Raw genomic sequence first — 24,870 nt, 5'->3', positions numbered from 1 at the left:
TTTCTCTTCCTTCCCCCCGTGCGCCTTCCCTCTCGCCCGCGTGCTTTCTCCCTCTTTACACCTCTCTCCGGGGTTTCATCCTACGTAACTCGTCTCTCTTTCGTTCCTTCTACCGCGCTGCACGACTGTAGCAGCACCGCGTTTTTACAGGTTGTAAATGCCTGGATAAATGTTGCTTTTCCTTGTGTTTGCGACCTGTCACCTATCTGAGGAGTGGCCGCAGCCCCAACGCGTGCCACGGAATCAGAATAGTGGTGTATATCAAAAATTATGTTGTGAACGCTCTGTCTTCACTAGGGCGAACGCTCTGCCTTCACTACGGCGAACGCTCTGCCTTCACTAGGGCGAGGCCATGTCTTCGCTACGGCGAACGCCATGTCTCCCGAACGCTAAGCGCACGCTCCTCAAGCTTTCTCTCGTCCCTTCCTCCTGTCCTTACCCTCACCAGGTCACCTATATAAGCTGGCTGACCGGGATGAATAAACGCGCTTTCTATCCCCAGCGTCCGTTTGTGTTCCATGGAAGCACGGCACGCGCAATGCGCGTACGAGCCTTGTAACAGTGGCGACGAGCGCAAAGCGAACCCACGACAAGTGCCAACCTGAAACGTCGGTAAAGGCTGAGTCGCTGGACACAACCATCTCGGCCATGGCACATCACCAGCTTCCCCGAGTATGACGAACGCTGTGACAACTGGAGAGCCTATCTGACGAAAGTTGAAGCCTACTTCGAAGCAAATGGAATAGAAGATTCAATGAAGAGGGCGTTGCTCATTTCTGCACTGAGCACAAGCACAGTACAAGTACTTTCAGGGACAGTTCCACCGAAGAAGCCTAATGCGCTGAAGTACGAAGAAGTAATTCAAGTCCTAAGTGTGTATTTTCCCCCAAAACGCCACGAAGTAACGGAGCGCTCCCGCTTTTTCAACCGGCGTCAGCTGGAAGGTGAGTCTGCTCATACGTTTATTGTTGCAGTTCACCAAATAGCGGATGGCTGCCACTTCGGAAGCATGCTCGACAGAATGCTTCGCGACAATATAGTATGCGCCGTCAGGTCTAGTGTCTGCAAAAGCAGTTGCTGGCGAAAACAGACCTCACCGTGAAGGAAGCCGAAGCGATAGCGCTTAGCTCCGAGGCAGCAGAAAAGGACGCTAACGCGATTTCTTCAGGCTTGACGGCCGCAATGAAAATAAACGCGCGGAGACGGACCAGCGAGGAACCGGTATTAGAGTGTGGACGGTGGGGAAGCACAAAACACAATGGAAAGGCGTGCAGCTGGATTAAAGCTCGATGCTGCCGCCGCGGCAGGTTCGGGCACCTGGCGAAAAAGTGCCTTAGCGACGACAGCAAGGAACGCCAGAAAACCCATTCTCAAGGCAGGTCAAGCCAACCTTTAAACGTAATCGAGGAAGCATTGGATGACGCGGCCGACAGCATGCACATCTGGACTTTGGTTGCGTGTCGGAAGTCTCAGTTGGAACCTGCGATTCGCCGAACGTTCACGTGGTGTGACAGCAATATGCCGATTATTGTCGATACTGGTTCAGCTGTGTGTGTTGTGCCTAGGCAACGTTTTGAGCAGCAGAAGAAACAGTGGCCACCATTATCACTGTGCACTATAGAACTTTCCTCTTACCTAGCGACCTTGCCACTTCTGGGGCAGTTGGATATGCCTGTCTCGTATAAATGGACTGTCGTCGAGGGCTCATTATTATCGATTGCCCAGGAGAAAGCCTCTGCGGACGCGCCTTGATATCAAAACTCAGCAACGCAGGGTCCTCAGTCCTCAACATCGGGGCAAAGCTGGGGGCGAAGCTCGGGGCGCCCCTCGGGAAAAACTGTGCATCAACTTTGGGCGTGGTGATCTCGGACTTCCAAGACGTCGTCAGCACAGAATTGGGCCTGATTGACGGACCACCAGTGCATCTTCAACCGAAAGAAGGAGCCCCACAAAAATTCTGTAAGGCCCGTTCTCTTCCATTTGCTGGGCGCGACAAGGTATCCAAAGAGATTGAAGGGCTGGTAACCATCGGAGTGTTGTCCCCTGTAACAAACGCAGAGTGGGCTATAGCAGTTGTGCCAGTACTACAAAAAGGATGGCACCGTTCGAATCGAATCTGCGCAGATTTCAAAGTAACCCTAAACCCTGCATGTGAGCTGGAGGAATGCCCGCTACCTGTCATTGATGACATTTTTGCGTCCTTGAATGGTGGCGAGCAATTCAGCACGCTCGACCTGCGTGACGCCTATAATCAGGTCCCTCTCGATGACCAGTCCGAGGAATTGTGCGTTATCAATACGCATCGGGGGTTGTCCTGCTACAACCGCTTGCCTTTCGGTACAGCTTCCGCGCCTGCAACTTTTCAACGGAAAATCGACAATGTTTTGAAAGGCATATCAGGTGCCCAGGCTTACCTCGACGATATACTGATATCGGAAAAACACGGTGGAACCGACACATGAAGGCTGGCGCTCCGCATAGAAATTACAGAAGTCGCAGTTAAGTGACTAGCAAAGCACGTTCCCGCTGCTCTTCCTCTTCGCTTCGAGCGCACGTACGGCCATCAGGCGGTAGTTCAGGGGACACTTTCACTGTCTAAATTACTTAGACGCGAAAGCGTTTTCCGTACCACTTTGACTGCATCTGTGGCACTGGTGACGTCACCACTGGATAACGTCACACAATTATTGACTTAGTATGAAGGAATAAAAATTACTAATTAACGCCTAATTAGGCCTACTTCATAATGACTAGATGCAAATTAGCCGCTAATTATTGCCACTTGAACTTCGCCTTTAGGAGTACAACGCGACCGCGTGTTGCAGCGCTGCCAGGGAGTCCCCACCCGTTCTGTCCGATGCCTTGCCCTTTGAACGCACCTTTTTTGAAGAAAGGAAATGGCGCAGTACGTCTCTGTCACTTCAGCGGACACCTGCACCGCACCGTTCAGGAAGGGAGGAAGTGGGAGTGAAGAAAGAAAGAGAAAGAGGGGCCGTAATGAAGAAAATGAAAATAGCATTTGAGGAAAGGAAATTCCGCAGTAACTGTCTCACAAATCTCGTTGGACACTCATCATTCGTTTGTATAGGAAGGAAGTGGTAGTTAAAGAACAAAGAGAAAGAGGGGGCATAATAAAAACAATGAAAATTTTATTTGAGGAAAGGAAATTCCGCAGTAACTGTCTCATATAACTCGTTCGACACCGCTCCAAAAGCGTGATGCCTCTACTGACAAGCTTGTGCTGTCAGCCTTCTGTCGACAATGATGAGGCATTAACGGCTTTCGCCTTGAAGCCGACCCCTCCTCTTCCTTCTCGTAATGTACGCCACTGCCCCAACAGATAGAGCTCGACGGCAGCGACTCCCAATGGTCTCGTTCTAGCGTAGTCAAGCCGCGCGGGGATGCAGGAATCACGCGGTGAGCGGCGAACAACGCAGCGCGCATCCAAGGCGCGTTCACCAAGAAGCTTGCGGCTTGCTGGCCGTTCGTTCGGCGCGGCAGCTACGCAAGCGTTCGGGGCATCAGGTTTGTCGAGGATGATGTTGCCTAGAACTACGAGTGCAACTTCAGAACGCGCGTTTCAGCAAGGCGCCTGCCAGCACTTCTACCTGATTTGCAGCTCCGCGCCTATATTTCACTGCTACATAGGGTCAGCAGCATAAGGTTCAGAGAATGGCCAATTCGGAATATATGGGCATTAATAAAATAACGCTCTCGCGACCTGTACACATGTTAATATGTAAAATGACTTATTACAGTGTACCTCTTCCCCTGTCCTTTCTACTATCCTTTCACTCCTTTCATTTCACTTCTACACTGCCTGCTTTGTTCCTTTTGTTCCGCTACCGCAGCTCAGGTGCTTCCAGCAAAGATAGGAGATGCCGGGGAGAGGAAAAATATTTTCCTTCCATTTATTATGTCACTAAAAGCCCTTACTACCACTTAAATCTCTCCGCCGAATTTTAGGGGAAAGGAAAGTGCGCAGTATATGTCTCACATACAGCAGACACGCGCAGTAAGGGAATGGAGGAAGCTTGGAGCGAAAGAATAAAGCGAAAAGTAGCTGCGGTAGTGAATGGATTGATGGACGGATTTAAAACTTTATTATGCAAGCGAGTTTGGACCTTGCAAGGTCTCAGGGCAACCGCACAGCCCTCACATTACGCGCATGTGTTCAGGCCACGTAGGACCATGGCACTAGCAACCCGCTTCACACAGCGAAGTTGCGTGCCCGGGTCCTGCAACGCAAGGAGGGCCTTGCATTCGTTTCATGTTCCTATGGCGGGTGGTGGAGGTGGCGAAAAATTTTAATACTCAAAGAGAGTTCGAGGGGACTCCAGCTCGGGACTCCAGCGTGGAGCAGTTGAGGAGGGCAGTCTCCCATGCCTCTCGGGTTGGGGTGGGGAAAGGGACAAGGCGAGGATTCTTAGTAGATGCCCACACCATGTGAAAGATATCGCACATCTCTCCACAGTGCGGGCAGCGCCCATCTGTGTTCGGATCAAAGTTTTTTGCTATGGCAGGACAGAGAAGAGTTCTTGTCTCCAGGCGCCCCAGAGTTCGCTCCTTCAACTTACTCAGCCCCTTGGCAGGTGGCGGGTAGAGGCGGTGGCTCTCGCACTAATGAATTAGGATTTCGCGGAACCGAAGAAGCGGTTTATGAGCTTCTGTGCCAGGAGAGCTAGGGTGAGGAGCCCGGTGTGTGAGCACTCGGGCGGCCGCATCAGCGGCCTCATCGCCTCGTAGACCATGGTGGCGCCCAGATCACGTTTGTGCGATTTGGATCGGCGGGAGCGCGTCTTAGGATTTGGGAGGCAAGAGGTGATATTTGCCCGGCAATATAATGTTCACAGGCCCGGCGAGAGTGTGTGAAAACCGTTCTCGATTTTGGATCGGCGGCAGCGAGAGCTATTGCAACTTCCTCCGCTCGTGTTGAATTTGGGGCCAGAAAAGATAGCCCATCGACATTCATTCTCCGGTGGACTACGGCCGCCGTGTAGAATCCCGCGGCCGACGGCCCTGTGATGTCCACGTAGTAGACGCCCTATGTAGATCCATATTGCCTCTCGAGCGTGCGAATCCACGCTTGTCGTCTACCTTCATGTGAAGCCATGTCCATGTTACGCGGGAGCGGAGCGACACGGAGCATGTGGCGCCACAGCACTGGGATGTTCTCCGTCTTCGCTGGCATGCATGTGTGTTGGATGAGTAAGCGGTTTAGCAGGCGGCGCCCAGGAGCCGACTACGATAGCCGCGTATATTTGTTCACGAGGTGGCCCTCCCGCAACTCCTGATAGGATTTTGCCACTCCCAACGCTTCAGTTTGGCGTTGGAGGTAGCAACCGGGAGGTCCAGTGCTCGCTTTGTTCCCTTCTTGATGATGGCGTCAATGCGCTCGTCTTGTTGTTTGGTGGCGTGTAGGTACGGCACGTCATAGGTTATCTGGCTCGTCACGAAGGCCTGGGTGAGCCGAAGCACGTCCCTGCCCCGCAGACCATCCCGCTTGTGGGAAACGCGGTGCAGCATGCGCCCTACCTGTTCACCTATGCGCTTGAGTTTTGCAATTGTAGAGTCCGGCCTAAGATTGTTATTGATGAACAGACCCAGGATCCGGAGCTCTGCCACTTCTCTGATGGGACCGCCCGGCAAATATATATGTAGAGACTGTTGTCCTTGTGGTTTGTCCTGGCGTGTAGAAGCTCTGATTTGGCGGGAACACATTGGAGACCACAGGCAGCAGCATATGCATCGACTATGGAGGCGGCCTGCTGAAAGCGGTCCTCCATCTCCCCAAAGGACCCCTCGGTGGTCCAGATTGTAATATTGCCCCGAATATTTGTAGCGTTTGTTTGTTGTGTTTATTTGTTCATGTCAGGGTTGGCGCGCTTGAAAAGGCGTTTCATATCTTCCACATACGTAGTAACGGTCTCGTTTTGGTGTTGAAATCGCGACTGCAGCAGGATCTCCGCTCTTTCCTTGCGTACCACGCTAGTGAACGTAGCCAGTAGTTGCTTCTTGAAGGTCGCCCAGGTCGTGAGGGAAGATTCGCGGTTTTCAAACCATGTTCTGGCGGAGCCGTCCAATGCAAAATAAACGTTTCGAAACTTAGCGCTGTCGTCCCAGGCGTTCAGCGCTGCTACATGATCGTACATGTCCAGTCAGTCTTCCCCATCTTCGTGTGGTTCTCCACGAAAAGTCGGTGGCTCACGGGGCTCGCCCACTTTCGACATAAAACCAGCCCTGCCCCGGGCCAGAGAAGACCAGATCCGCAATCTTCTTCGGAACTACAGCCAGTGCTTCTCATCGTCGCCAAAAGTCCGACAAACGCCAATTGCCAAACATCGCATTATAACCGACCAGCACGCCCGACCTCTCCGCCAGAGCCCCTACCGAGTGCCGCCGCGAGAACGACAAGCCATCCGGGACCAAGTTATCCAGCCTTAAAAGAGCCCCTGGGCGGCACCTGTTGTTCTAGTGAGAAAGAGAGACGGTGCACTTTGATTCTGCGTTGATTACCGTGCTTGAACAACATAACAAAGAAGGACATCTACCCCCTCGCTCGCATCGACGACACACTGGACCGGCTCTGCAACGCCAGATATTTCTCATCGATGGACCTCAAGAGCGGCGACTGGCAAATTGAGGTCCATGAAAGAGATCGCGAGAAGACCGCATTCCTCACTCCAGATGGCCTCTTCGAGTTCAAGCTGATGCCGTTTGGTCTCTGTTCCGCACCGGCGGCATCTCAACGAGTAAAGGATACAGTGCTGGCAGGCCTGAAGTGGCAGATTTGTCTGGTATATTTAGATGAAGTCGTTGTCTTCGCCTCCAGCTTAGAGGAACACCTGAAAAGGCTTCGAACAGTACTAGACGCAAAAAACTCGTCCGGGCTAACCTTAAATGCAGAGAAGTGCCACTTTGCCTATGAAGAGCTGCTGTTTCTAGGCCACATTGTTAGCAAGAAGGGAGTACGGCCAGACCCGCAGAAAATAGCTGCTATCGCAATGTTTCCGCCACCGGCCGATAAGAAAGCTGTGCGCAGATTCCTCGGACTGTCCGCGTATTACCGACGTTTCTTAAAAACTTTTCGCGCATCGCCGAGCCACTGACCCACCTGACAAAGGCAGATGTGCCATTTAAATGGGAAGCGCCGCAAATAGAAGCCTTCAAGGAACTTCAGCGCCGTTTACAGACCCCACCGATCCTTGCGCACTTTGATGAAAACGCCGAGACTGAAATTCATACCGACGCAAGTAGTGTGGGCCTAGGTGCTATCCTCGTTCAGAAAATTGACGGAGTGAAGAAGGTCATCGCGTACGCTAGCCGTTCCCTGTCCAAATCCGAAGCAAATTATTCGACAACTGAGAAGGAGTGCCTTGTCATCATCTGGGCTACGTCGAAATTCCGCCCCTACCTGTACGGACGACCGTTGAAGGTGGTGAGCGATCACCACGGACTGTGCTGGCTCGCCAGTTTGAAGGACCCCTCTGGCCGCACCGCTCGATGGAGCCTACGGCTCCAGGAGTTTGATGTAACCGTCGTTTACGAGTCCGGACGCAAGCACTCTGACGCCGACTGCCTGTCACGAGCCCCTGTAGATGCACCGCCGCTGGACGATGATGAGGACGCCTTCCTGGGACCCATCAGCTGCAGCTCTTTTTTACAACAGCAACGCGCGGACCCCGACATAAAATGCCTCATCGAATACTTGGAAGGCAAGGTGTCTTCACCCCCCGCCTCGTTCAACCGAGGATTGTCTCCGTTCTGTTTACGGAATGATGTCCTCGTGAAGAACTTTGCAGCGAACAAGACAGCCTACCTCCTTGTACCTGTAAGTCTGCGCGGAGAAGTTCTTCAGGCCTGACACGACGAGCCGACAGCTGGACATCTCGGGTTTTCTCGCACCCTCCGCCGCATTCAAGACAAGTATTACTGGCCCCGACTGTCTGCCTATGTCGCACATTATGTGAAAACCTGCCGAGATTGTCAGCGACGAAAGACCCCTCTAATCAGACCACCAGGAATTCTGAACCCCATTGAACTCACCTCAAGGCCCTTTCAGCAGATCGGCATGGACTTGCTTGGCCCGTTCCCGAAATCAACATCTGGAAATAAGTGGATCATTATAGCGACCGACTACCTCACCCGCTATGCCGAGGCAAAAGCCCTACCGAGCGGAACATTCTTCTGCGACACGGCGCCCCTGATGTGCTCATCACTGACAGAGGAACAGCATTCACGGCGGAACTGACGCAAGCCATCCTCCATTACAGCCAAACCAGCCACCGGAGAACAACTGCATACCACCCGCAGACCAACGGACTGACCGAGCGCCTCAACAAAACCATCGCCGATAAGCTCGCCATGTATGTCGATGCCGAACACAAGACCTGGGACGTCATCTTGCCTTAGGTAGTCTTCGCCTACAACACTGCAGTGCAGGAGACCACCCAGATGACGCCTTTTAGGCTCGTCCATGGCAGAGAGGCCACGACCATGCTGGACGCCATGCTACCGAACGTTAACGTGAAATATAACGTCGCCGTCGCCGCCTACCTACAACGCGCAGAAGCCCGAAGACTTGCCGATTAAGGATCAAAGACCAGCAGCGGACCGACGCCACACGCTACAGCCTACGACGACACAACGCGGTATACAAGCCAGGAGGCCGAGTCTGGGTTTGGACGCCCATTCGCCGCCTAGGATTGATCGAAAAGCTTTTGCGGCGCAATTTCGGCCTGTACAAGGTTCTTCGTTGGATTGGTGAATTGGACAGCGAAGTCGTCTCTGACCAAATGACTGCATCCAAGCGACGCCGCGTGCGACCCAAAGTAGTCCATGTTGTACGCCTAAAGCCCTATCATGCACGCTAAAGGACGCCTTGTTTCCACATTCGGTGCTTATATTTGCACAATCCGTTTTTGATTGTTGATAGCCGCATTATGTTTAAAGCATCGAGTCGATGGTTCTTTGAGAGGGGAGTAATGCCGCGAATCTTTGTAGCGTTTGTTTGTTGTGTTTATTTGTTCATGCTTCTTGGCCGCCGGCACGCCGCTTTATCGCTTCGTTTGTGACGCAAGACGCGCCTAGAATTATCTAGATTGATCGCATCGAGGCGGATCCGATTCTACTTTGTGCCGGGAAGTTCTAGAACCTTCCACGCTTTATCTGGATGCTTCGCTATCAGCTTTAAAAATAGCACGGCCGACAGCGGCGGGTATTCTGTACGACGACCGCCGAGCACGCTTGTTGCTACGCCGCCGCCGCCGAGTGATTCAGTTCTTTGCGGGCGCAAGTCAGCCCGAATAAAGCGTTTCGTTTCGAAGACGTTCTCGCTGTTTTCCTGTTCGCCGTACTGCAGTCACCACTACGTGACAATATCGTCAGCGCAGAGTGCGTGTTTAAATGCCCTCCACCTGAACCACTCGGCCGGGCAGGTGAATCATGGAGATATTGAAAAAGAACGGCGATAACACCGCCCCCTGTGGTGTACCTCTTGTACCCATAGAGTACGGGCCGCATTCCTTGTCCTCGATCCGGAGGAACACCTGACGCGCAGAGAGGAAGTCGCTGACATAGGCGACGACCTTCACCCCGCAGCTAGTGGTGTTCAAGTTAGACAGTATGATACCATGTTTAACAATGGCGGGCTGTCCTTGCGTGGGAGGATCAGCAGGGAAGCCTAGGAGGCTGTGGTCCAGGTTGGCTTGCGATTATCCGCAGAGAGCGCACTCTAGGGAAATAGGGTGGAAGTGGGATAGAAGCTGAGGCGTAGGAAGGGCTCGGGTGTGGTGTCTCCTCCTGAGCATTTGTTGGGAGTCGGATAGGCGGGGGTGGGGAGCGGGGTAGAGTCGACGGGTGAGGCGTGCTTATTGAGTCAGTTCTGAGAACGCGTGTGCCCGCTCCCTAGAGAAATCTCGGCTGGGGTTGCCATTCTCAAGGTAAATAGGTCATCGCGCTATGTTATCGGCGGCCTCATTTCCGCGATTGCCAGAGTGAGCCGGCGCCCACACGAGCTCAATACACCAATCGAAATTTAGTGTGCACATTCTCAATATCTGCCAGACCTCTCCAACCCTACGCGCTACCATCGTACCACGTGCTAACACGACCCCCCTCTTTTCCGCGGTCAAGCCAGACCTCCCCAACCCTGGGCGCTACCATCATCCAGTACCACGTGCTAACACGACCCCCCTCTTTTCCGCGGTCAAGCCAGACCTCGCCAACCCTAGGCGCTACCATCACCCAGTACCACGTGCTAACACGACCCCCCTCTCTTCCGCAGCCACGCCGATGAAGACGTCGACGACTGGCTCTCCACGTTTGACCGCGTGAGCCGCCATAATAACTGGGACAGCACCACTAAACTGTCCATGGTCTTCTTCTACCAGTGGGGTGTTGCCCCTCAGTGGTGTAGGAGCTGTGAAGCGATCCTTCCGACTTGGTCGCGATTTACAACTGCCTTTAGGGTGCATTCGGCCTGCCTGCCGTTCGAGAGCTTTGCTCCGAAGAACGGCTCTGTGGTCTCGCCCAGCGGACCCTGTCCGCGCGAAAACGTCCTTTTTCACCCCAGATGGCTTATGGAATTAAATGTTAACAAGTGTAAATTTATGCGTGTGTCAAGAAATGCTAATGAACTTCCTGTGTATTCTCTTAAGAACGCACCTTTATATCCGGTAACTACTTACAAGTATCTTGGCCTTCACATCACCTCTGATCTAACATGTGCCGTTCACATCGCGCATATAATATCCAATGCTAATCGAATGCTTGGCGACTTAGGACGCAATTTTTCTAAAGGACCATCCTCTTTAAAATTACTCCTTTACAAAACTCTAATACGGCCCAAACTCGCATACGCCGCGTCAATTTGGGATCCCGGCCTAACAAACCTAACACAAGCTTTGGAAATGGTTCAGAATAACTACTCGCTTCATTCTTTCTAACTATACCAGAGCAGCAAGCATCAGTGCCATGAAATCTAGCCTTAACCTACCATCCTTATCATCACGTCTCAAAATTTCTCGCCTTTCCCTTTTTCACAAGTTATTCTATCACCCGCAGTTTCATACCGAACTTATCTCACCCCGTCAGTACGCATCATAAAGACTAGATCACATTCATAAGGTTGGCATCCCTTTCTGCAGAACTAAAACTTTTTTTCAGGCATTCCTACCATGCACATCGAATGAGTGGAATCACCTTCCTTCTTCGACGGCCACCATCACCGATCATCGTTCATTCGAGAATGTCATAGCTAACATTGTTTAACTATGATGTATGTTATACTGTGTTATTGTTTTTTGTCTTTCCCTGAACGCCTTTGCTAATAATGTATGTATAGTAGTCATGTTTGTACTTTGCCTGTTTAATTAACTCCTGTTTGTTAAATTTCATTTTTTGTAACCACTCCCCTCTGTAATGCCGTAATGGCCCCGAGGGTATAATAAATAAATAAATAAATAAACAAGAATTTAACTTGATCTCTTTTGGCTTAATAAACACACTTTGACATTCGAGCGAATGATGGACACTGTCTTGAGCGGACTCAAGTGACATTCCTACCTTTGTTTCTTTGATGATATTGTCTTGTTCTGTCAAGACTTTCCTACCCACCTCCGTCTATAGCACGTCCTAACTTGTCCGAGTGCTCCTGTCCTTGAAATAAATCTGCATAAGTGTTGCTTCGCCACTAAGAACCTCTATATTTTGGGCCATGTGGTCTCCAAGGCTGGCGTTCTTCTCGATTCCGCAAAACTTCGTACTGTTGCTGATTTTCCCAAGCCACTAAATCTTGAAGAAGTGTGAAGGTTTATATGTTTATGTTCGAATTTTCAGCTCTTGATTTGAAAACTTTCTTATATTCTCATCACGTTAACCCGCGTGCTCTCTTCCAGCGACAATCTGTCCACTTGGACACCAGCTTGCAATGACGCCTTTACCACCTTACGCCACTTTCTCGTGTCACCCTCGATTCTACGACATTTTCACCCCACTGCACCGGCTAAAATGCACACTGACGCCGGTGGAGTGGGTCTTGGCGCAGCGATCGCGCAGCCGATGCCGGCTTCTGGTGAATGCGTGGTGGCTTACGCAAGTCGTACTTTAACAAAAGCTGAATCGGTGTATTTGGTGACCGGAAAAGGATGCTTTGCCTTCATCTGAGCGATTGGAAAATTCCGGCCTTACTTCTATATCCGTGCGTTTTGCTCCGTGACGGATAATCATGCCCTCTTTTGGCTCTCTTCTCTGAAGGATCCATCTGGCCTTCTTGCTAGTTAGGCCCTCCGCCTGCAGGAGTACGACATTCATGTCGCTTACCGCTCCGGCGGCAAACATTCTGATGCTGACGCCCTTTCCCATACACCTATTCCGAGTGACTCGTCTCCACCATTAACAATTTGTCGTCCCTTGAAATCTCAGACATGCCGTCTGAACAGAGAAAGAGACATTGGATTGCCGCCGTCATCACTCTGCTGTCTCCTTCCCGCCATTCCGCTTCTCCAGCTCTCGAACGCCAAGCTCGCCACTTCGCCGTTCGGCATTATTTGCTCTACCGCCGTACCTACACTGCAAAAAAATTCCGTGAATGTTACGTACAAACTCTCCATAACAGAACAAACGCTTGCTCTGTTGAATCTAAAATGGAGGGTCCATCCGTAACACATTCGTGAAGGTGGCTGGCCGTATTATGCATTTTCTGAAACGTATGACTCGCCGTAACTGTTGGCCCCCGGACTAGGCACGATATGACGTCCCATTTCCGATCTGTCCTGAATTTTTTAGCTTGATAAACGCAATCATCCACCGAAACGCGTGTCGACTGTTCCTCGCCAGATTCTTGCAGTCCCACGCGGGTGAGCAGCTTTTCCGCCGGCTTCAAGTCTCCTCTTTCGTGCAGGGCCACTGGCATTGTAACGCACATTCTGCACGGTCGTTTTACTATGCATCGATGCCGCATGGGACAGCAAGCGGTTGTACACTCCACTGCGGCGTACGGGCCGCACACATACACACACCGTAACGATAATACAGCGCGCAGGACGCACGCAGTGAACACGGAAGAACAAAAACCGTTCTAAAGCACCTGTTCACTCAACCAACTCAACAACACACATACTCCGCGCATGGTTCCGACTGCGGGCTTGGCTAGCGCTTCGACTCGTCACGGCCAAGCTGCATGCACTGCGCTCTTGTGGTAACAACGCTCATGAAACGAAAAGAAAATTTTAATATGTAAAACCATTCAAGTTGTCAGCTAAAAAAGCTACGGTAAAATTAAATACGTCTGATATGTTTTCAAGGTGGTGCGCTTTTGCGGTGTCAGCGACGTAAGCATGGATGCGAATACGCGAATGATGCTATGAATTTCCCGTGCAGCTCTGCTAGCCACCACCGTAGCTCTGCAAATGGCATCGTGCTCGGCTTTTTGCGCGGCTAACTTGCCCGCACGAATTTTATTTCCTCCGTGCACACATGCTTGGTGAGGTGAACGGTGGTCGGTGCGAACAGTTTGAAGTTTAATCGACTGAAAATTGCTCAAGGAAAGTCAGCGGCATTCATTTTTATTGTTTCTGTGCATCGCGAGTGACTGGCGGCAGCCACACGGCATCGTCTCCGGTTTGGTGAACTTGTGAGAAGGTGAGCAATTAATTTTGTTCTCAGATTTTGAAAGCGGTTTTTTGTTTCTATTGTAACCCTGTGTCTCGTCGCATGGTAACATCAGGGTAACATCAGCACAACGTGCATGCGCTTTGTGTCTCTATTTGAAGTAACATTGGTCGATCAGCGTTAACTTTTGGATTCAATTAAGCACAGGCTGTCCATATTGGTAGTGCGTGTCGAATGTGCTTTGAGATCATTCTGCGCTCGAGATGGTCTTCTGATAATTTATTTATTACCAGGTATGGTCTAGAGATTTGAAACCGTTCATTCCACTGCAACAGTGCTGAAAAGCTGTTTTGTGTTCATGCATCTGCTGTCCTTAAACTTTTCAGTAATCATTCGCGTGGTTCCTTTGGATCTGGACGACCGGCTACTGTTGCTAGGGGCGCCTCGCAGCAGAGCCCTTGGGGACGCCCAGTGGGTCAGCTGTTTGTCCAGGTGCCAAGTTACCAAAGGTACCATTCCAGACTTTTTTTTCTGTCCATCAACCTCATATTCCTTGCAAAAATTACAGTATGTAATTAGGCAATAAAAAAATTGGTAACTTATACACATTTCAGAACAGTTGAGAGAAATGAAATTAAAATTGGTTTTTGAGGAAAGGAAATGGGGCAGTAACTGTCTCACTTCTCTCGGTGGATTCCTGAACCTAAGGGAAGGAATAAACGAGGGAGTCTAGAGAGAAATGCACATGCAGCATCAGTATTCTCTCTGTAGACTTTTCAAAACCTGGATTCATTCCTTCTAGGACAGTGCCAAGCAGTAGGTGAACTGCACACAATTCTGTTTTCCTCTGGTGCAAAGTAAAGAGTGAAAATTTTATAAGACAAGTCTCTACCCTGTTTCATTCTCACTGCATTTTCTCAAAGCATAGTATGAAATGCTGTATTTCTTATACCCTGGTTTGCTTTACTTTGAGCAGTAGGTATTGACAATGAACATCAAGGCAACTCCACTCTCATTGCTTGTTGCTGCTTTTAGGTTTCCTCCATGATCTTCTCTTTGCTCAGTCCTGGCCTTAACATATTTTCTTCTGCTGCTTAGCTTCAAACTATTGCCTAGGTTACATGGTTCTGCTACTTCTATGTTCACTGTGAGGTTTGAGAGCTTGTTGCTGTGTTCTTTTTTTTATAAGCATCTTTGTCTTCTCGAGGCTGATTGGCAGTCCGGAACAGGGACCACATGCATTGTTTATGTTAAGATGACGACATGATAGCCTAACACATCGTATCGTTGCCATTCGAGCCCCCTGTGTACTTGCTTTGTTGCACTGGGAGCAAAAAAGTTTAGTGGAAGTCGCAATGAGGCGCACTTTTGTTTAGACTAGTGGCAAAGGTTTACTGTTGCATCGCAGTAAAGTGCTCCCACCTGTTGCGCACGAGTATTTAGATGGCTGTTAAATACTACTATCAAGGATTTAGCCATTGTGATGTCGCAGGTCTGTTGTGTAGGATTTCAGATCATTGTCTTGCACTGTCCCTGAAGCCTGTTGTGTGTCAGTCACGCCACTATGCTGTTGTATTTCTGTCCAGTGTAAAAAATATTTTCTGTGATTATGCTAAACGCACAGGTTCATGGGGAAGTAAATATTTTGTGTCGCTTCAACCGGGTAATGCTTCAGAATGAACACAGGCAAAAACACATACTGTTAAAAGCCTTGGCTTGTGTAACCCAAGTGTGAGGAGAATACTATTATGGCAGGGATTCTTGCATTGCAACCTTTTAAATTCCTTTTTTGTAAAAAGAATGACATGAGGTTTCATGAGTTACAGCTCTCTTTCATTGCTTGCTCAGAGAAAGCATTGTAAGTAAGCAGTAGTCGCTTTTTTTCTATTGTTCAAGTAGCAGCATCAGCATGCCTCATCATTTTTGTCTTGAATGATTGAAGGTGCTTTCAGAGCATTGCCTTCTTTTTTTCATGTTGTTTATTCAGCATGCAATATTGTGTCTATAGATTGCTCTTTAGCATTATTTTGCGTTCTCCCAAGCAAATTTTAGGCGACCAAATTCAGAAGCACCCTGTATTGGCCTTACATGCTCGCTATTAATGCAGAAGTAATTATATGCCGCACTAAACACCAAATCTACATCCTTCAAAGTGGGTCTAGAAGCTTGTCTCCAGACTCTTGCCTTCAAGGAGTTCTTACACGTTTCACATATCTGCTTGGTGTTGGAAGTGACAGCCTCGACTGATAATGATATGCATTAGACACACATTATGCATTTACAGTTAGGACGGAACGAAATGCGAACATACATGTGCAGTACTTTTCTAATTTGCAGCGAGGTATACATTTAGAAAGGGTTCATATATGTGTATTAGGTAGATCTCTTAACCTGAAACAAGAATCAGGCTAGCTGCATACTCAAGCTGAAATCACACAGGTGAAATATTTTGCCTTGTTCATAGGCGTTGTTTGCATTTGATTCCAGCCTGATTGTGCACTACTGCCATAGCAGGTACCCTATCTAAATGAGACACTCTCTTGTAGCAAATCATGCGCATATGTTTTAGACACGTGTGTGAAGAAATGTGCAGCTACAAACATTGCATACTTGGTTATTCATAATGCTTTTTTTCTCATGTGCATAGAACAATGTTCAGCTACATTGCTTGCTTTGTTATTACTACTTCTATTTTTCCGCTAATATTAAACTACATATTAATCTCAAAGACCCGATGTTCAACTGAATGATCCTTCTGTGTACCACTAGGACGGTAAAAGCATCACGCCTAGGGCTCATTCACCGCCCTTCATCCCTGTTTTGGTTTCAGTCGGTCAGTTATGCTATTAATGAATGTAATCACTTTATAGCACAAGTATATATGAAAATATATTTTGGGCTAAATGAGGTTAACAAGTTATCCACTCTGCACAATGGTATGGTTAGTCTTATACATCTTTACTTGGGTGTTAATGTTTCTTTTGTGGTTGCTGTCTAAATAACTTTGCCTGCCTATTGTATCATAAGTCCTTTTATGCCTGTCTTCCTTCCTACTGGCTCTCTCCCTTTTCAGTCATTCCTTTTTCCTTTAAACTGGCGATTGGTCACAAGCCTGCTGTGGGAATGGCAGCTGGCACTAGGCCCCCTTTTTTTTCATTGAACCTGCACTGCTAATATTAACACTAATAGTACTGTATCAGTATTTATGTGATACTGCATTTTTTGTTATGCATAATAGTTGGCTAAGCCAATGGTAGCAGTGTTGAATATCACAATATATCATGCATATATCTTGCATGCTATATCAGTATCAGTTTATTCACTTTGGATGAAGGTTATACAAACAGGGTGATAAAAGCATCTGGGCCCTTAGCAAGCTGCTAGTTCGGGCCCATGCAATAAGTGCACAAAATAGTGTACCCAGGCGTCAGCATAAGAAAAAAAAGTGTACATTTTATATGAATAGATGATGTTACACAAAACTATATCAGTATATTCACTATTACACTACCCTCAATTTCTTTCAGCTTGGCCGTTTGGCTGTAGATATTTTGTGCTACTTTCCTAATTAGTCCACTCAAACTAAAACTTTGCGTTCTGTGTTGCAGGTAGAATCTACAATGAATGCCGCACTTTGTCTTGTAAGCAGGAGGCGGTGTTAATGGAGCCATGAACTTTTCTTGCGGATGACTGGCGTTGGCCTTATTATGCACTGAACCTCAAGTGTGAAGAGGAAAATGTCGTGTTGGATTTCTGCAGAGGTGAGACATCATGGTGAATCTACCAGTGTGAAAGACGAGACAAGAGACAAGACAGTCGCTGAGTCGCGGCCAAAGTTTATAGAAGTGAATAGGGAATACATGAAGAACCCATGCAACACCACAAACCACACAATTACAGATAAGCATACATGACAATATGAGTCAATGCCCCTGAACATTCCCCTGATCGAGATAGTCCAACTCATTGCGTGTTAGTGCGATAGACAACACACTTGCACATTAGTCACCGAGTCGTAAGGTGTGTCTAGCCTCAATAATCTACCAGTTAATTTTCTCTGAATTTACTGCCAAAATGTGTGCTGCCAAAAGGAAAGGGTAGCAGCCTTCACATCCCTTGCAATATACAGAAAAGTTAGAACCCCTACCCTCTTGTGCTCTTGTAATCTTACATTGATACACCTTCCAGTTTGACCTATATAGACCCGACCACAAGATATAGTGTCTGATACCATGTTCATTTTACAAGGTATATATGCATTTCACTCCACATGTGTACTTTTCTCTAGCCACATTCAGAGAACTATTCTTAACAATTTCGCATATTTTAAACAACTTATTAGGTGCAAAGAAAATTGCTTTTCCATCATACCTTCTGGCCGCATTTTTCTATTTGTGCGACAATTTATCTACGTTCGGTAACACAACCGGTCTTTTGGCATCTCGCTGTCTGGCCCCGGCCTGATTGCGCCGGTCGCCGTGAAAAGCTTTCGGCTTCTTTAGCAATTTATTGTATGCTCTTGGAATAACATGGTTAGGAAATCCTGCGTTCATTAACCTAAAATGTGCTCTTGGAAACTAGTCGTCATGCTGTGAAAGCATGACTTCATCAATTCTGAGCCCAGGCGTGACAGTCCAATGCTATCTTTCAGTAGCTCGTAATAGCCAACCTGTGTCCAAGTAGCAGCTTAACACTCCTGGGTGAATATTACCAGCACACATGGTGTGTGCAGATCATCAAGGTAAGGTCCAGAAACCGCAGCTCTTTTTGTGGCGACATTTGCTCCAAGGTAAACCTAAGACAAAGGCCTTGCTCCTTAAACAGCTTGAGAATATGTTCACGTCCCAAATTATCAGAACCTTTGCAAAAGACCAGAAAATCATCAACATAGCAAAAGATTTTTTCCCCAGTCCATGCAAGTCCTTGACAATCATTCTATTCACCCTACTTAAAATATCTCTTAGCACAAGGCCCATCTTCGAACCAGATTTTTGAACACATACCACACTACAGTACTCTACAACCATGCTCTTAAAATAAATGCTATTCACTAGCATGCTCTTCAGATAAATTTCAGAAAAGGGTTCTTGCAAAATTTTGTCTGGTTATTTGCAAAAGCATCTGTCTACTTCGCAGCGTGGTTGAGTATCTGAAGAATGGCAATCCAGCGGATTGTCTGGCGGTTAGTGTCGATGTAGAACTATTTTATTCCATCCCGTATGAGGACCTTATGAAACGCTTGTGAATGTGTATATCGGAGCACAATGATGAGCTTGTGTTTAGTAACAGGTGCGTAATAGTCTTTTTTTTGGACTTACCTACTTTTATTTGAAGAGCATGTTTCTGGAGTATGGCTGTGCGGCATATGTTCAAAAGTCCAGTATATGTATCGATTGAATGCCTCTGTGCTAAGTAATATTCTCTTAAGCAGGGTGGATGGAGTGATTGCCAAGAACTTGCATGGGCTGGGGGAAAATCTTTCACTGCGTCTGATTTCTGGTCTTTTACAAAAGGTTGCGATAGTGTGGGACCTGTGCATATTGTCAAGTTGTTTAAGGAGCAAGGCCTTTCTTTGTCTTAGGTTTTCCTTAGAGGAAATGTCCCATCAAAAAGAGCTGCGGTTTCTGGGCTTCACCTTGATGTTCTGCACATGCCATGTATGCTGCCGATATTCACCCAGGAGTGTCAAGCAGCTACTTGACTATTGGCCGAACCATTCTACGCTAGTGAAAAATAGCATTGTATCATCTAGGCTAGGCTCGGTAGATGAATTGATGCTTTCACAGCATGACAAGTGGTCTCCAAGAGCAGATTTTAAGGCTTACGAAAGCATTATTCCCCAACCATGCTATTGCAGGAGTGTGTGATAAATTGTTAAAGCTGAGCGTATAAGATTGACCAAGTTGGTCAGACATGATAAAGGTAAGAATGGCGCAGCATCATGTAACGAGGACAGCAGGAGAGCACACACGCATTAGTGCCAACCTTGTAGTGGATACAGAATCCAAGAGCGTGTGATTGACATTCAGTGTTGGCAGTCAAGGATCGGGCTCATTCAATCTTGAATGTTCAAATGAGTGTTTTCTCATTTCCTTGACTATCAGTGCTGATTGTCAAGCACGTGCTCTTGGATTCTGTATCCGCTCCAAGGTTGGCACTTGTGTGTGTGCTTGCTGTCCTGCTGTCCTTATTACTTGATGCTGCACCATTCTTCTCTTTAGCATGTTAAAGCTAAAACCCCTTCACAGGGATTGGCAGGATACGGCCGGGGCCAGCCTCGAGATGCCAAAAGATCGACTATGTTACTGTACATACGTAGATTGTCGCACAATTTGAAAAATATGGTCAGAAGTTATGACGCAGGAATGGTGCTCTTGGCCCCTAATAAGTTGTCTACAATCTGTAAAATTAAGAATAAATGTATGAATTTGGTCCGGGAAAAGCATATGTGCCTTGTAAAATGTATGTGGTGTATTGGATACTGTTATCTTGGGGTTGGGTTTATGTTGGTCAAACTCGAAGGTGTGTGAATGTAAGACTACGGGAGCACAAGAGATATTTGGATATTGGTAGGGGTTCTAACTTATCTTACATCGCAAGGAATGTGAAGGCTGCTAGCCATTCCTTTTGGCAACACTCACTTTGGCGATACATTTGGAGCAGATTAACCGGAAAATTATCGAGGCTAGACACATCTTATGACTCGGTGACAAATCTGTGAGTGTGCTGTCCATCGTGTCAACATGCGACGAGTTGGACTATCTAGATGAGAGGAAAGTTAAGGGCGATCTTTTACTCATGTTGTGGTATAGCTTATCTGTAACTGTGTGGTTTGTGGTGTTGTTTGGCTTTTCTATGTACTCCCTGTTTACTTCAATAAACTTCAGTTGCGAGTCAGCGCCTGCTTTGTCTCCTTTCTTGTCATTGTCTCGTGCTGGTAGGTTCACGTACTTGCAGAGTAGATTCACTGAATTGTATACTTGCAGAGGCTTGTGAAGAAAAACCAGAGGAATTTTCTTTCCTTTGTCTGGAATGGAAGTTAAAAATTTTTTTTCGCATAGCTAGATGTTTGCAGCATGAAATTCCATTCTGGAAGGGATCCACTAAATTGTATATTTTATGTGCAAGGGTACTGATGCTTGCATGAAACTGAAAACATTCGTCCAGGCTATCTGGCTAGCTTCCTTCTTCCTTATGCCCAGATTTTTTTAAACAATACTTTGTCAGATTTATTTTGACCAGAATTTCTAACATGTTAATTACACCACATTTTGTGATCATATACAACAAAATTAAAAACATGATGGTCACTGGTGTATGGTTTAGTCTGGGGTAGAATGATGCGAAGTACCTAGTATATAGTAAAATTTAATATTACTAGTCTAACACAAACAAAATTGCTCTTTTTTTTAGTGGAAAATTTTGCCACCAGAGTCGGAGCGGCATGGCATGATGAAGACTTGGACAGTATGCATTCCAAAGTACCTGTATTCATCTCGGCACGAGAACTTGCGCACAGTGCTTCAAACAGTTGGTGAGTACCCCTTGGTGCTGTGCTTCTGCTTAAATGGATAGGTAGATATTTTGTTTTAAATGTGCCTGAACAGCCAATTGGCCGAAACGAGTGCACACTAAGTCAATACAAATACCATGACGTGAACAGACATAATACAGAAATATGGTCACAAATACGATGATAATAATAGTAAAGAAAAACAAGCATTATGAAATAAACAATGAAAACAGCAAATTAGGCAAATGTTTCTGTGTTATAAAAAGTTGAATTGTATTATTTGCAAATAAGTCATTGGTGAAATGGCATGCATGTCAGGATAAAATCTATCATAGTATTTGGTGGTTTTTCCCTGAGGCACACGAAATCGCAGTGACATCAATAACTGCTCACAGTCAATAGAGCCAAGCACAACGTTATGTAGAAAATGCATGTCACGCGTGAGTCACCTGTCATAAAGAGTAGACATACCAAGGTCTACTAGAAGAAAGTCGGTAGTCTTAGAAACGACAGCGCTCAATATATCTATCACAAAGGATGCATACAATCTTCCGCTGAACATTTTCGATTTCATTGCCAGAGGTAACAGAGGCACTATTCCAAGCTACTGATGCAAACTCAGGACCTGGCATCACGAGAGCACAGCAGCCAAATTATGTTTTTAATCTGAATAAGAGTGTGTATCTGAAAGTTTGAGCAAAAATTGAGTAGCATTTAGATATTCTTGCACGAAATACCACTGTTAAAATTGGTTATAAATGATTTGTCTCACATGTACGCTTATGTGCTGAATATAGTAAGCATGGCTTGCGACCTGAGTGCCTCCAATATATGAAAACCCAGTGTAGCACATTCAGGCTTCATGGAGTGGACAATGAAGGCAGTAATAAATTTAAGAACAGAAAACACAGGACCAGGAAGCTGACCGAACACACTGACACTCGGTGCATGAAGGGCATTATGGAGTTGCCTGTCGTGTCGTGCAAGATGGAGGTTGCACAGAAAGATGTTAAACATGAGTCGATGCAAATACCTGCTGTCATTACGTAGTACTCACTGCAGAACTCAGCAAGCAAAAAGCAAAGGTAACAGCTGAGCATGGCCAGACTCTTGTGCTTTCCTCCGCAAGCAATCTGGAAGTGCAACTCTTCGAAGTCTTTTATGCTTTCGCTCGACATATACATCATCACTGCATGCGTCGAGGAAAAGTACATACTCTTGATGTCAAGTGACAGAGCACTCACAGGGCCCAGTAACAGCTCACTTAGGTGTTCTGATGCATCTACAGGGCACCTCATGAGAGATTCTTAGGCTTCAGAGCACTCAATCTACAGGGCGCTTCATGAGAAATTCTTAGGCTTCAGAACACTCAGCCCTTGCAGAAGTTCTTTCAAAGTTTGTTGCCACATGGAACTCTTCGTAATAATGACCCTAAAAGCGAGCCTTCCTTTAGTGTCACGAAAAAAAAGGCCTAGGACATGGGTCTTTTTTGCTCCTTCATTAGAACCAAAATGTTTGCGAGCGAGATCTTTCACAGATTTGGAATGATTTCGCGAAATGTCAAAGAGAAGACTGAAGCTGTGCGAAGCAATACCAGCAACAGCCCTACCGCGGTGGCTCAGTGGTTACGGCGCTCGGCTGCTGACCCGAAAGACGCGGGTTCGATCCCGGCCGCGGCGGCCAAATTTCGATGGAGGAGAAATTCTAGAGGCCCGTGTGCTGTGTGATGTGAGTGCACGTTAAAAAACCCCAGGTGGTCGAAATTTCCGGAGCCCTTCAACACGGCATCCCTCATAGCCCGAGTTGCTTTGGGACGTTAAACCCTAATAACCAAACCAAACCACATCACAGCTGTTGAAGAAGCTGAAGGATTCATGCCTTCATCCTTTTTCTACATCAGACACATGACGACACTTTGTCTTCCTGGCCCATCATTTTAAAAAGGTTAACATAGCAGCAGCCTTCGGTTAAATTTCTGCAAAGAGCCCTTTGTGGAAACTTAAGCATCTGTTCCTTGTGAGGCACACTGCAGAGATATTTGAATACTTTAGTGAGTTTCAACCAGCACCTGTGACTGCATTTTCACTGACATCAGAGATTAGTACATTTTCGTGCAGATACTGAGATAATGGAAACTATGACTGAAAGCATAAGGTTTCGGGGAAGTATGCTTCCTGATTGCTTGTGGGCAAGGGCTGGGTAACCACCAATACAATGGGTACAAGCTTTCTCCTCACCTGGTGCTCGTCTTCTTTAGGGTGAAATGCCTGCCAAATGGTTCATTGCCCCACCTTGAGATGAAGAAAATACCTTGTGCCATGGTGCTCTTTGTCCTCAGATTCCCTCGCGCGATCAAAAATCACAATCATCATCATGCTTGTGGGCAAGTGTCTGGCCTTTTTCAGGTGTTACCAATGTTCCTTGCTCGCTAAGTTGTGCATTGAGTACTATGTAATGAAAAGCATCTGCATTGAATTGTATTTGGCACCCATCCTTAGCTACTTTCTATTTGCACAAAATTGTTGACAACCGTAAAGACTTTCATGCACACAGTGGTGTCCGAGTAAGCTCATTTTGTCTGCTTCTTCCTGGCCCTGTGGTTTTGGCTGTTTACTGTTATGAGAAATGAATTTTAGGCAATGAATCACGTTGGTTTGGTTCTCAGTAAATGGCTTTTGCAAGCTTCTACGAAAGCCGATTGTTCAATAGCAAATGGTTCAAATGTATTTGTGAAATTTATAATAGGTGTTGTGTGGCAAATACATGAGGATTTTTTTATCTTTTCAGATGAATCCGACAGCAATGTTTAGAGGTACAATGTGTGCAGTTTGTCATGAAAATAAAACGTATGTACTTGTACTCAACCAAACACTTGCCACTCTTTCATTCTAAGTTGCATTCTTTGTACGTGTGCAATACATAATATGCATGAAAGTCTTGTACATAATACTTATTTCCTCGGCCTCTGGACTGCTATATCTGCAGTGAACATTCTGGGCAGAAGCTATACACAGATGCATGTGCATGTACTACTGAAAGTATCATCGAGAGCAAAAATAACAGACCCCTGCCAGCGCATGCTGATCTGTGCCAAACTGCATGCAAGCGCCGCTTGACGAAGCACTCCAGATGCCGAGACGAGCGCAGTGGCACGCAATGCATAGCGCTCCTCGAGATGGGCGCACGCCACTGCGCTGGTCTCGGCACTAGGAGCGCTTCGTCAGGCGGTGCTCGCATGCAGTTTGGCGCGGATTGGCACGCGCTGGCAGGGGTCTGTTATTTTTGCTCTCGATAGTACATAATTACAATGCAGATTATTTCCGTTCTAGATCAGATGACTTCCTAATGAACGGAGGAAGTATGCATACACATTACGGGAACTTTAATAAGAACACAACAGAAGCATTCGTTGCAAAGAAACGATTTCATTCTCGTGAATAGCATAGCGTAACTTTCCGTTACCAAGAATGTGACAACCGTCGGACGGAGTCGCTGTATTCATGTTGCGGAAAACCCTCCGGCAACGCATTACCAGCGGGTTTCTCTGTACTGTGGAGCATTTTTTTTTACAGTGTATCTCTCCAAGGGGCGCAAGTGGCTCCTGGTTATTCCCCGCCACCTGAGCTCTGACATCTGCGCAAGTTTCCACGTTGAACTCGAGTGCGCTTAAGCCGGAGTGTTTCAATCGTATGCACACTTGCCTCTGCTGTACTATTGACGAAGCATGTACTGATTTGTGCGGCAAT

This window comes from Amblyomma mixtum, chromosome 2 (genome assembly GCF_055824585.1).
Source record: "Amblyomma mixtum isolate Tamu chromosome 2, ASM5582458v1, whole genome shotgun sequence".
Lineage (NCBI taxonomy): Eukaryota > Metazoa > Arthropoda > Arachnida > Ixodida > Ixodidae > Amblyomma > Amblyomma mixtum.
The sequence above is the reverse complement of the archived record's forward strand: the minus strand, read 5'-3'. Positions refer to the sequence as shown.